Consider the following 10,401-nt stretch of genomic DNA (forward strand, 5'->3'; position numbering starts at 1 on the left):
TGAAGCCAAGAAATTTCTGAGAATCATATTTCAAAGAAGATAGTGCTTAAGGAGCCTACCATTGACTAGTCCTCCTAAGTATGGTTCTCCATTCATCTCATCTAGCATGAAAGCATTTTTCCCTTGGAAAGTTGAAATCTGATAAGGGCCTGTCTACATATTTTCAAATTTACCATGCTTACCCTTATCCTCGTTTCTGGCATCCCAACGGAGTACCACATCTCCAATTTTAAAGTCATCCTCCTTTGTTTTCCTGTCATAGATTTTCTTTATCTTATCATGGAGCTTAGAGGTGTTCTAAAATACCTCATCTCATGTCTAATGTAGGTGAATCATTTGACTGATCTGACGTTTTATATCATTCTCTTCACCTCCTGCTTCTTGTAACAACTTCATTATGGGACTACTAATGATGAAGGAAAGACAGTATCTACTCCATACACTATTTGAAAAGGAGAAAGTCCAATATATTTCTTACTACTCACCCGATTTTCCCACAATGCATTGATCAGCTTCTTGTGCCAATTCTTTTTGTTGGCCTCCAACATTTTCTTGATGATGCTGATTAAGGATTTATTGGAGGACTCTGCCAAACCATTTCCTTGTGGATAGTATGTTGTCGAATGTCCCAACTTGATGTTAGATTTGTCACAAAACTCAGTCATCTTTTTAGACTTGAATGTTGTCGCGCTGTCTATGATGATCTTATTAGGACAACCAAAACGAGACAAGATATTAGTTTCTAAAAACTAAATGATAATTGAATATGTTGCTTGCCTGGTTGGAATCGCTTCGATCCATTTAGTAAAATAGTCAGTAGCTGTCAATATCTACTTGTGTTGTGCGGATGATGATGGGTTAATATCGCCTATGAAATCTACGCCCCACTGCTAAAAAGGTGCATGAACTTATATAGGTTGTAGAGGCAAAGGAAGAAGTTTTTTTTACCTTGGAAAACTTGGCACTCGTGACAACTCATTATTGCCTTGTAGATATCTACAAAAAGTGTAGGCCAGTAGTAACCCGCTCTCAGTACTTTCTTGGTCGTGGTCTTCCAGTACAAGTGGCCCCCACAATCTCCTTTATGGAAGACATTTATTACCTCTTTAGACTTATCTTTAGTCAGACAGTTCAGTAACACACCTCCAGGATCCTTCCAATAAAGCACGTTGTCTATAATGCAATATCTAGAAGCCTTCAGCTTCAATGACCTAATCTTAGCCTTAGACATGCCTGGAGGGGGATTTAGATGTTGCAGAACATAAATAATATCAAAATATCGCGGAGATGATAAAAATATATCAGACACCTGAATGAGATCTACTTCTTCTTGATTGTCGGACAATGCTGCTACAAGGTTGATATCTATAGCATGGAGATTTGACTCAGCCATGAGCTTGGCTAAGCCTCAACCTTTGATAAACTTGGTAGGCTTGATCTCAAGGTCATATTCGAATAATGTTGCTATCCATCTACCTCTTCTACCTTTTGGGTCATTCTACACGAGAACTTCTTTTACCGCTGCATTAGGCACATAAGCAAGAGTATGCGAATGTAAAATGTAAAATGTAAACTCTGAAATCTTTCACAGCTTTTACCAAATCCAAAGCTGGTTTCTCTATGATGTTTTACTTAAGGGCTTCATCCCTGATATTGCAACTGAAAAAATCTATTGGCAGCTCGGTTTTATCCCTTTTCTGCATCAATACTACTGCCATGGTATGCTCAGAAGCAAAAGAGAATATTATGAAATCAATGCAGTAATCGGGATTGATTAAATCAGGGGTAGTGGTCAAGGCAAGTTTTACCGCATTAAAGGACTTGCAGGTTTCTTCGGACCACTTTACATCATTATCCTTTTTCAACATATTTTTCAACTCTCTAAGATGTTCAGCCAAATTAGGAATAAATCTGCGTAAGAAATTCATCTTACCATTGAATGCTTGTATTTCTTTCTTGTTGCGAGGGAAATCAATTTGCTGAATGGCTTCTACCCGTGAAGGGTTAATCCAAATGTCATCCTTTGAGATGATGTGGCCAAGAATTTTGCCTTCCTCCATGGAAAATGAACTCGTCTTCGAGTTGAGAGAGATCTCGAACTTTTTGCATCTCTGGAAAATAACTCTTAAATGATGCAAATGTTCATCATCTGAATGTGAAAATATTGTTACATCATCTAAATATACAACTAAGAAAACATCTTTTTCATTAGCAAAGGCTATATCCATGGCAGGCTTAAAAGTGGCCCCTGCATTTTTTAGACAAAATGGCATTTTTGCATATTTTAATGTGCCCCAAGGTGTGGTAAATGTTGTCTTTTCCTAATCATCCTCGTGCACTAAAATCTAATTGTAACAGGAGTAGCCATCTAGTAGTGACATCCAGGAAACTCCAACAACTCTCTGAAGGATATGGTCCATTTTGGGAAATGGATAATTATCTTTTAGAGATACTTTGTTTAAGTTTCTAAAGTCTGTGTAGAGCCTTATTTCCCCGGTCTTCTTTCTCACCAGAACTAGATTTGATATCCAATCGGAAAATCTAATAGGAACAATGATGCCCACCTTGAAAAGTCTATTAACTTCTTTCTCTATGGATGGTAGCAACCTTGGGTTTATCCTTCTTAGCTTTTGTCTGAAGGGCTTTTGATCAGGTTTAATTGGGATATTATGCTGAATTATTTTCTTGTCATACTCCTTTAAGTCTGCATTATCCCACGTGAAAACATCAAAAAATTCAGATAATAAATGAACATATTTCCCTTTTACCTCTGGAGATAATGATTTGAACAGCTTGATCATTTTTGGTTTGTTTTTTATTTCGATGTTCATGTCTGCGACACCTTTCTCTGTAAGAACCAAAGTGGGTTTCCTTGCTACATCATCTCGATCAAACAAATCTTCCAAAGGTATAAGACCTTTCGGAATATTGTTGTCCTTCAGCTGTAGTATATCAACTTGAGCTGCCTCGATGACTTGATCATCCTTGTCATAAAATTCATCCATGGAACACTTCTCAAACTCTCCTTCACTCTGAAGAAATTTATTTATCTTCTTGTCATCCTAGAAGACTTGCCAATTGTAGGTTTTAAACCTGTACAAAAATTACCTACATACGAATTCTAAAAACAAATAAAATAAATAATGTGAGAGCATAACACATATACACGGAGATTTTCCCCTGGATCCCAAAACCAGGACTACCAGCTTGATTTTCATTATGATCCTTTCAATGTTACAATACATATATATACATGCCGAAGCATCCAATACCATGGACCAAAAACCATCGCGCCCAAAACCATGTGTGAAAACCATGCACAAAACCATAGGTAGGTCCGCCCACCTAATATAGGGTCCAAAAAAAAAATTCCCCAGGGCACTGCCTCGGACCCCATAGAGGGGGGCTAACCGCCCCCCTCAAACCCCCATGGTGCAATGAAGGGGGGGCTCCACCCCCCCTCTAACCCCCCGGTTAACTAGGGAAGCTAGTCGTCGAAAGAATATAACACAACCCAACACCAATATCGCAAGTTTTCAGTAACAGAGGGCCAATGCTTTACATGCATCTCAAATTTCCTATTTGAAAAGATGGGGATTTTGAAATTGCTTGCAGTTGTAGACAAAGAATCTTCCATAAGATTCTGAATCCTTGGTACAACTGAAAGTGTATATTCAGGAAACATTCTCAAAATATCTAAAACAACATTTCTATATTGTCTCATTCGCAGATGGTGAGCTTGATATTCACCTTTAACTTGCTTGATCACAAGTTCTGAATCACCATACACAGAAATTTTTCGTGCACCCAATTTTTTCAAGATTTTTAAGCTTGTGATCAGCGCTTCATACTCCGCCTCATTGTTAGTGCAATCAAAAGCTATCTTGTACGAGCATAATCTAACATTCTGAGGGACCTCACCTTGCTAATGATGTGGACTTCAGATCCAAATGCCAATGCATGCCCCATATTTCCCAAGAGCACCATCAAATTCCATTGTCCAAAGACCATGCTCCTCTTCCAAGGGCTGGAAATCTGGTTTCTACTTTGGCTCAACTTTCTGAACTTTCTCTTCATGCTTTTCTAAATTTTCCATTACCCTTTTAAGAGCCTTTCTCTGCCTTGTTTGATGGTTGTTCTGATGAACTTGGCAGATTTTCTTTTCCCTGATCTAAAACTATTCTTATACAATCAGAAATCTCTGGTACATCTTTTATTCCTACAAGTTGACTGTCTACATCATTCAATCCACTATCAATATATAAAATAAATGATTCTAAATATGTATGTAGAACATTTGTAGGATGATTATTCGGCCTCTCCTTGCCAGTTATCATGAATTTCATTTTGGTTTCTTGGTACAATTTTCTCAATTGCCCGAAAACCGAGATGGTGGCATAGGAGAAGTCTAATTGCAGTGTGCCTCTTAGTTTCGCTCCCCAAGACCTTGACAATAACATACCAAACTATGGTGGTATATCAGCTACCACCACATCCATTAAGACATTCTTTGTCGGGATTTAGTCCAGGGATACTACCAAATCTTTGATTAGACCAAGACAATGAACCTTACCGTAATCAAAAGAGTACAAGTCATGGTATTTACGATTTATATCTAGACCCAACTTTTCCATGATGGCTTTGGGCATTAAATTATGGAAGGATCCGGAGTCAAGCATGGAGTTATGAAGAATGCACTGGTGGATTATTAAAATCAGGTAAACTGGAGGAACCTCACTATTTTCTGGCTGACCATCTATGGCTGGACCAAAAATTAATTCAAGCTGGTCATCTTCAACATTATCCATGTCAGAAAAAGGATCAACTTTCATCATTTTAATTATATCAGACTTGTAATGGCTATTTTTGATTAGTTCAGTAAGAGGGATTGACACTTTCAACTTTGAAATTTCAGTTTCTAGATTGAATGAGCCAGATTTATCTACCTCTCTTTGGATGATGTCTCTCTTCTCGGGCTAATCTTTTGATGTATGATCCTTCTTCTGACTGTCATGTTCCTTGTTTGGATTGCTTGTAGATGGTTGATTTACTTTGTTTTGGTTAGTTGCTGCCAGCTCTTTACCTTTACTTTGATTACCTTGAGGATTTGTCTTTTGTTGGGTATCCTTCTGCTGCGATGTCCTTTTCTGAATGGGAGTGATCAGGACATCCCTGTTCCTCAAGGAATATTGCTTCTGCTGAGAGCTGAGTGCATTCAAGTATCCTCTTTGATAATCATCTGATTGGGTTTCCAATGCATAGTCATTCGCTAGTATGTAGTCTTCATCTTTGGGTTCTTTTGTCTTCTCGATATACTCTTCATTTTCAGTCAAGAAAATTGGATGGTAATCTTCCCTAAAGAAGTGATTTTCGTAGACAATCGAGTCTATTTCATCATCTAATTCTCCTTGAGCATAATTCTGTGCAAGGGTGTGTGAATTTGTTGCTGAGATGTTGATGCCTCAGGAGCTCTCTGCTCTCTTTATTTTATCCTGCACTGGGACTGTTGTTGGCTTCTGAAATTTGGATTTTTGACTTGTGGCTCTAGCTATCTATCTGAATTTATCATTCAGTCAGCCATCCTCTCCATGGTTTTGATCAATGTGTCTAGTTTAAGATTAGTGGAAGAAGAAGGTTCCTCTTCAATTGTTACTTTCTTCTATAGTTTCTCATGTTTTAACTAAGACTTTGTAATCATCAAATTTGCTTCCATGCTTACGGCATTATCCTTCATTTCTTCCAAAGTTGCAGGATCTCTTTCCCTTAGTTGATAATCCATCTCGGATAAAAGGCATCCGAATAGTGTTGAATTTCCAAATCAGGCGGAGGTTTCATGTTATTCAGAATGGAATTGTAGATCTGATTGAACCTTATAGTAAAATCATGAACCGTCTCATTTGGATTCCTTTTCAATGTATTATATTCCACCAAAATTTGCAATGGATTTTTCTTTTCCCGCCACCTGGCTAAGAACAACTGTTTAGCCTCTGAGAAGTATCAATGGAGTCAGATGCCAAACTATGGAGCCATTTTTTCACATCTCCATAAAAACTCTGAGATATTAGTCTCATTTTGGTATCATCAGCATCAACCTCCTCTAAAGCAATGAAATCATCCATTTTGTAAATATGTTGTTGTGCTATGATTCCTGGGCTGCCATCAAAAAGAGGAAGTCTTTGGCCATAGGTCAGAGGTAAATCTGCCAACTGAGCAGGCAATACTAAGGGAGAAAATCTCGCCATGACTACTGGGTGAGGATGTACGGGAACTACAATGGGTTGTGTGGGCTGAGATGAAGATGGAGGTACGGATATGGATGTTTTTGAAGGTGCAGTAGAGGGTATGGCAAAAGATAAGATTTCAAGATGATACTAGATATAGGCTTCTTCTGTAGTAATTTGAAGTTGATCAGCTAGGCTTTGAAGTTTATCAAAATTAGACCAAAGCTCGTGTTCAAGTTTTGAAAACTAGGATTTCGGAGAAGGTTGAGTAAACAAAGATTTTGAGGTGTGTAAGTATGAATCAAACTTTACGGGATCAAGCACTATCTCTGTAACAGAAGACTCAGAATTTGAACGAAATAGGGATAGCTCGAATTTAATATCAAAAGGAATATCTTCAACACTTAGTATCTGATCTGGCAGGGAAGTAGTCCTTTCCAATTTTTTTCTTTCAGTCTCGAGGAAAGGGATTTTAGGTTTTCTTAACAATCTTTCAGGATCATCAATAGGAGAAGGAGGGCTTGGGTCAGGGTTTGACCTGGCATGTCTTTTTGGAACCAAAACCTTAACAGGGTTAAAGACTATGTGAGGTAAAAATATTTTAGACTTGAGCAGAACAAGGAGAGTTTCAAACTTCACAACAAAGGAATGTCTTCAAGAGAAAAATTTTAAACAGGTAATGATTAAGAGCTTACCAATGGATTGAGGTTTGATTGAACTTATGATTTGTGGACTTCTCCGCTTTTCGAACAAGCTCTGAAAATCTTCGACTGGATCAGCTGGATCATGATCTGGATTTTGATTTTGTTTGTCCCCTCGAAGCTAGCTCTACAATCTTGACACTGCAATTATGGAACCAGCCTTTGTGAAACTTAGTCCTATTATCCAAAGGACCAAATCCCAATGGAATCTTTTCATACACCCATGGAAAATGAATCTTTCGTTCCCCGGCAACGGTGCCAGTATGTTATCACTCCTCCGGATCTCCAAGGGTGAGGAAGAGTCCAGTTGACGTAACCACAAACCAATAATTTGACTTGGTAGCTAGTCCTACCAAGCCGGAGAGGGCTCTCTCCAAAGAATCACAGCTAAGAGGTTTGGATGGATTAGGGTTTTAGGCTAGGTATAAAGTGCATATGTTTTCTTGATTTGATTTGATTGGGTTATTGTTGCATAAGGATATTAGGTCAAAGAGGCTAGGTCAGGGCAAATCAAATATGATTGCAGACATTCAAAGGGGAAAGGTAGGCAGGAGGTTTGTCACTTAAAATTTGATTTGGTGAGATGATTTAAGACTGATGAGGAGTTAGGAAGAGCATAGGAGATATATTCTTCCTAAACTGAAGAAAAAATGGAAAAATTATGATAACTTTCCCAAAACAGAGCATGAGCAAACATGTATTTTGCCTATCAACTTTAAAATTACCATATAACAAACATGAAATTGTTTATGAACTTAAAAAACATTCATGCAAATGATAACAAAGAAGAAACAATGTTAAACATCCATACCACATGTATCCCAAAGAAATAGTTGCAACTCATCTATTAAAACTGATCAAATTCTCATACAATAGTGTCTCTAATCAATACTATAACATCCAACTGAGTCCAACCTCTAAAAAGAGTGAAGAAAGGGAAGATATAGAAATGAAAACAACCTTATCTCATTCTCAGGGGTTGAATCCTTGAGTTGAGGAAGATATCCACAAAAATCTGAACTGATAACTAGAGTGTAGGGAGCTCTAAGTGACTCCTCCCTAATTACATTGAAACTGATTCATTTGAATTGATGATAACTTTTACCTAATGAATCTACCCCTAGGTAACTTATCCACATCATTATTACATTTACAACATCAATTACATCAGTAAAAAGTTGATTTCCAAGGATGAAAAGCAAATCTGGAGAAAAACAATGAAAAATCAGGCAACTGGTCAAGTGCGCCATATTTCTGTCAAGTGAGCCCTCCATCTTGCAGTCTGATTTTGACTGCCTTCCTGGTGTCCAAATTGAGCCCAAGATAGCTCATTGGAAATCTTGTCTTGTCTAGTTTCCAAATATGCCTTTAGTTTCCAAAATGGACTTTATTTTACTCTCCAAAAGTTGATTCTCCCAAGACTGGTCGGTGCACAGCGCCTAGGCCAAAATTGAGGTAGAAACATGATTTTTTGCTTGTTTTTTGCCCTTTTCACCTGTTATTTTTGAAAACTAAGGGTGGAAACATGGTTTTCTTAGATGTATTTGTCATTTTTCATCCAATGGTGGTCTCCATTTGCTCAAAAATTGCCCCCAAAAAGTGCGTAGTGCATAGGGCGTTGCACGTTTGACCACGTTGCTCATATAACATTGTTCAAAACACACATAAAAGACAAAAATTGAAAAAATGAGCAAAAATTCTTCAAAATTGGTGAATTGGTTGATGTTGGTGTGCCTAGGGTTGGAGTGAAGCCTCTACAAGTATATCAAGTTTCTTTTTCTCTTCTTGGTGAGTTAGGGCTTCAATTTTTGCCTTTGATGTCTTGAGCTTTGCCCTTGCATTTCTTTCTCTTTTGGCATAATGTTTTTCCATCTTTCTCTGAATGTCATTTTATTGATTGGCCTTGTCCATGAGCTTTTCTAAATGTTGTTTTACCTTGTCAAGCCAATGCTCCCGGTTCTCATTAATAATGATGGCAAACTGCTCATTCCATGTGAGATGATTTGCAAGCTCAGCCTCCTTTTGTCTCTCTAATTCTAGAGCTCTTTTCAACCCTCTAGTATGTTAAGCTCTTAACCTGCAAAATGATACCCAAATACAGAATATGCGAAGAAAAGATACCCAGAACACAGAATAGCAATGATTTTATTATTCAGAGAATAATGTTCACTTGCCTCTTCGAGGGGGCAACCTCCAATAGAGAAGAGCTCAACTACAAAATAAGACACGATGCTCCTCGCAGGGAGTCTCTATCCTTTATATATGACTCATACATGCAACACCATGGGCCAATACCATGGGTTTTATTAATACCATCTATCTAATACTACGGCCCATTTGCAACTAATTGTGGTCCCGTCATTAATTGCGGGTTAACCACTTACAAATATTAATATGGGATTTATTGACTCTTGACTATGACGTGATCCCATGACATAAATAAGGGGGTTAGGGTGGGACCCTAACATGCCCTCCCCCTTAAGACTAGCCTTGTCCTCAAGGCTGAAGCTGTGGAAACTGCTGAAGAATAGTGGCTGGTTCCCAAGTTGCATCTTTCGGAGAGGTGTCTTTCCATTTGACGAGGACTTCCTTAATCATGCGGCCGCGCAGGTGCTTGTCTCGTGTGTCTAGAACCTATTTGGGTTGAAGCCAGATTGACCCTTCTTCGTCCAATTCAGGTAGACTGGTTTGAACTCGGCAATTGTTCCCAATCACTTTCTTGAGGCACGATACATGGAAAACTGGATGGATTTTTGCAGTAGGTGGCAAAGCCAACTTGTAAGCCACTTCTCCAATGCGCTGAAGTAATTGGTATGGTCCGTAGAATTTTGGAGAGAGCTTTTGACAACCCTTGTCTTTGGGTGATGTTTGCTTATATGGTTGTAGTCTCAAAAAGACCTGATCCCCTTCTTGAAATTGGCGATCTGAGCGATGCTGATCGACCTGTTGCTTCATGCGGTTCTGAGCTTGATGAAGATTCTCTCTAAGATGGGCGAGCATGGTTGCGCGGTGTTGTAGGAGTTGATCCACTACTTGTACTTTGGAGCACCCCTTGAGATAAGAAGTAGGGGAAGGTGGAAGTTGACCATATACGGCTTCATAGGGAGTCATTTTGGTGGTGGCATGATAGTTGGTGTTATACCACCATTCAGCCAGAGGTAACCATTGTACCCAAAGGTGTTGCTTTTCTGAAGTGAAACACCTAAGGTAAGTTTCTAGACATTTGTTGACGGCTTCAGTTTGACCATCCGTTTGCGGATGATAGGAAGTAATGAGTTTTAGTTGAGTGCCTTGTATCCTAAAAAGTTCCTGCCAAAAATTACTGGTGAAGATCGGGTCGCGATCGGACACAATAGAAGTGGGCATGCCATGCAATTTGAAAATCTGATCCATGAAAGATTGAGCGACCAAAGTTGGTGTAAACAGATGGGGTAGGGCGCAGAAATGAGCATACTTCGACAGTCGGTCCACAACCACCA

The sequence above is a fragment of the Pinus tabuliformis genome, chromosome 8 (genome assembly GCF_031772625.1).
Source record: "Pinus tabuliformis cultivar Carrire ecotype Pingquan chromosome 8, CPIR1, whole genome shotgun sequence".
Lineage (NCBI taxonomy): Eukaryota > Viridiplantae > Streptophyta > Pinopsida > Pinales > Pinaceae > Pinus > Pinus tabuliformis.